We start from the raw sequence: 4,067 nt of genomic DNA on the forward strand, positions 1-4,067 counted from the left end.
CTTGCCGGCTGCGGGCTTAAGCCTCCCACTGCGCTCCTGCGGGGCCGCCCTGCACACCGTCACTTCCGGGGCTCCTGGGCGACGCTCTAGCGAGCGCGTCCGCAATCTCTATGATCGGACCGGGCAGGGTCGCGGGGGCGAGAGCGCGCATGCGTATACGGCGGCTGCCTGCCGCCGGCGTCCTTCGAGTGGGCGCGTGATTGAGGGGGAGTTGTCACGTGAGAGCGGGGGCGGCTGCGCGCGAGCGCCGGCCAGCCAGCTGTCCCGCCGTTGCGTAGCGACGCCGCGTCGTCATGTCGTGGTGCTGTGGCGTGATGTCACCTTTCCCGCGCTGCTTAGCGCGCGTGACCTGCCCGCGGGGTCCCACCCTGCGCCCGGCTCTCGCGGCGGCTCGCGGTGGGCCCAGGGCTTCAGCGGCCATCGCCCAGCAGCTCCTCGTCCTTCAGCTATCACTGCTTGGCCTCACGTCCCTCAGAGCCACCATCGCCCAGCAGCTCCACATCCTTCAGCCATCACTGCTTGGCCTCACGTCCCTCAGAGCCACCATCACCCAGCGGCTCCACATACTTCAGCCATCACTGCCGTCACATCCCTCAGAGCTGCCATCGCCCAGCGCCTCCTCGTCCTTCAGCCGTCGCTGCTTGGCGTCACGTCCTTCAGAGCTGCTATCACCCAGCGGCTCCTTGTCCTTCAGTGGCCATGGCCTTGCATCTTGTCCTTCAGTTGCCATTGTCTGGTGGCCCCTTCTGCTTCAGCCACCATTGCCCAGCAGCTCCTTGTCCTTCAGCCACAGCCACCCAGTAGCTCCTTGTTCCTCAGTTGTTGTTGCCTGGCAGCTCCTTCCCTGATGCTATTGCCTGGCTCCTTTCTCCCTCAGCTGTCATTGCCCAGCAGCTCCTTGTTCCTCAACTGTCATTGCCTCGTGGCTCCTTGTCCCTTAACTGCCATCACCCAAGCTCATAAGTAATAAGTTGCTTAAATGGAGACTGAGATCACGGTGGCACAGGGTTATTGCTTCAGCAGGTACGCTGGAAACCTGGGTATAATGACTGCAAAAGTGTGCTGAAGCATCATGTCAAGATATTCTGTGCTGCCTGAAGTCAGGAAACGGATCATGACTTTTTAAATAAGACGTTCAACCTGCAGCTCCTCTAACCCTTTCCCGCTGGCTGAGCAGACCTGGGTAAGTGCACAGCTGATCCACGGTCGGCTTTCACTGCTCAACCACAGACTGAGAACCTAACCTTACAGCAAAAAGGAAGCGGCAAATTAGCATTTACCCAGTTTGAGGCCACTGCCTCAAAACCAGTGTCAAAATGTTCTTGAATTAAAATATCGTCTAGTTGTCAGCCTTATCTGGTGTAAGTTTCAAATGCCTTCCCCTGGCACAGGCTACTGCTGTGACTTGGGTCTCTAAGCTTTCTGGCTCATCAGTTCTTACTTGGAAAATGGGCCTAATTAGCACCTCCCAACTTACAAAGATAGTCATGGACATTTATACATCCAGTCTGGGAAAGTTTGAGATGCTGAGATGACGGGCACTGTGGAGACAAATAATATGACAGAATCACATGCATTTCTGTTAATTTCTGGTTTGACTTCCTCAGGAAAAAAAAAGGATTTATACAAACAGATATATCGGTTTGTAAACCTCAGGTCATTTTGAAGGCCCTTTAGAATATCAGCTGGGCACTTTAATCAAAATGAAATTGTAGATCCATGGCACAGACACACTGACACGCATGTGAACTGTTTACATGAAAGTGAAAGCCGTTCAAATAGGTATGAACATGTGTGAGCTTTAAAAAACAGTGAGATTTGGGCAGCAGCTGTTTTTCTCTTTGTGTCACAGGCGGAGCAGAGCTGGAGAATGTCTGATTTCCTGTAGTGAGACTAAACCCACATCTCCTTCTTTGCTCTCATCTTCTGATGTGGTTTTGTGGTGACCTACTTAGATAGTCTTACTACAGTTCTAAGCAGGTTTTTTTCCACTCTGGCTAATTTCCGACAATCTGCAGTTTGCTAATCCCCATCTGCTTTAACTCATTCTCTCCATCCCAGTATTGTTTGGGACAGTTTAGAGTGTATGACTTCAGCTTAGGCACATGTGATGTGGCACACTTAAAGCTCACTGGTGCAAGTGAAAAATGAGGATGGCACTTTGCAAGGTGGTGCAAGCTGATTTCCAGAGGTGATGAGCACATCTTACTCCATTTGGAATCAAGGGGGGGGCCGTGGGCCTTCAGCATATCCAAAGCTCAGGCGCTTGCGCTCTTTGATCTCAGTTTTCACGATGCTCTGGAGTGGAGATTATGAACAACACTTCATCCATAAATAATGAAGCTTGATCCAGAATGTGTTACACTTAAGCTGATGAAACACAGGAAATTTCCTTGTGAATGCTGACTTCTTTTTTTGTGCAAGAATTAAAATTCAAAGTGTGCCAAGCCTTGGCCAATTTCAGTATTTGTGAAATGCTCCAAATGTGCTGTGTCAAAGCACCAGAGGAGTATGGAGAGTCACTTCAGTACAAACCGAGAGTGGTGCAGGTCACTCTAGATGGCTGGAAGTAGGTGGTTGCTAAAAGGTGAACTGTCAAGTGTTTCCTTTGAGAACATGCCTAAAAAGAAATTGGTCTTCTGCAAATTTGCACGTTTTTAGCTCATCATAAATTTTGGGGTTTTTCTTTTGCTTTTCTGAGAATCTCAGTGAAAACACAAAAAGTTAAATTGAAAGGAGTTGAGGAAGAACAGGTGGGAATGTGGCAGAGGACAGTGGGGGCCATGTGCATCTCTTCTCTGCACAGTACGGCTCATGCTCTGGGTCACACGACAGGAAGAAGCTGTGCGGCCCAGTTGTCGTTGCCCGGTCCTTATCCTGTCCACGTAGAAATCAGAGAAAAAATGGTTGAAAGGCACCTCTGGAGAGCTCCAGTCCAGCCTCCTGCTCAAAGCAGGGCCAACTTCAAAGTCAGAGGAAGTTGCTAAGGGACTTGTCCAGAGAAATTTTTAAAATCTCTTAAGGATAGGTAGTCCCCAGCTGCTCTGGGAGACCTGTCCCCATGCTGCATCACAGTCAGGGTGAAGAACTTTCTCCCTGTTGTGCAGCTGGAAGCCCCCATGTTGCACTTCATAGCTGGTGCCTCTTTTGTTGTGCAGCTCTGAAAAGTCTGCTCCTCCTCCCTGTAACCCCCTTCCTCTATATCTTATATCTGTGCTTATGCTGCTCTGACTTAAAAGGAGTAGTTACATCCATCTGCAAGGGCAAAGTTTCTTAAAAGCAAATCAGCAGGTGGTGGAAGATGTAAAGCCATTGCAGCAGTGTTGGTCAGGGGAAAGGGCATGGCTAGTCCCGTGTAATCTTCACCTGTTGCAATGGGCTCTTGCAGTTGTCACCAGAGCGATGTTCAATTCTGTACCAGGCTGGTGCAGAATAAAGAAAATCTTAAAACTATCTTTCCCAGTCACTCGAGTTTTGCTTGGCATGAAGAGTAGGTCATCTGGCCTAAGAATGAAGGCCAGAAATTTTAGTTGGTTTGCTTTCTCTTTGCTTTTATTTTGGTTTGGGGTTTTTTGGTTTTGGCCTTGGCCTCATTTTTTTGGTTGTTTTTGTTCCTTAAATCTTTCAACTGGCATGATCAGGAAACTCCACACTTGTTTTGTTTTACTGGCCTTGTAGCTGTCATGTGCTTTTAATCATGAGAGATTGATGTACTCTTCAGGATGTGAGCTAACCTTCTCCTCACTGTGCCTGGTGGCCCTGGCCAAAGGGGAACCACAGATGGGTGTTGGGGGCCATGGGAAGGGTTCAGGAAGGGACATGGAAGGAAGGAGGATTGAGACAGGAAAGTAGAGGCCTGGGAACCTAGAGAAACACAAACCCAGGACTGAACCTCCCAAAAGCCAGGATCTGAAGAGGGGAAAAAAATAGAAGGAGGACAAGGATCCCAAGGACCCTTGTAGGAGAGGAGAGCATCAGAGCAGCTGGAGGGATCAAGGGCTGCTGGGTCAAGCAACTGTGTGAGAACAGGACGCCCCAGGTACCAGGAGGTGCAGTTGGTCAGCTAC

The sequence above is a fragment of the Phaethon aethereus genome, assembly GCF_964289735.1.
Source record: "Phaethon aethereus genome assembly, chromosome: 16".
In the NCBI taxonomy this organism is placed as follows: Eukaryota; Metazoa; Chordata; class Aves; order Phaethontiformes; family Phaethontidae; genus Phaethon; species Phaethon aethereus.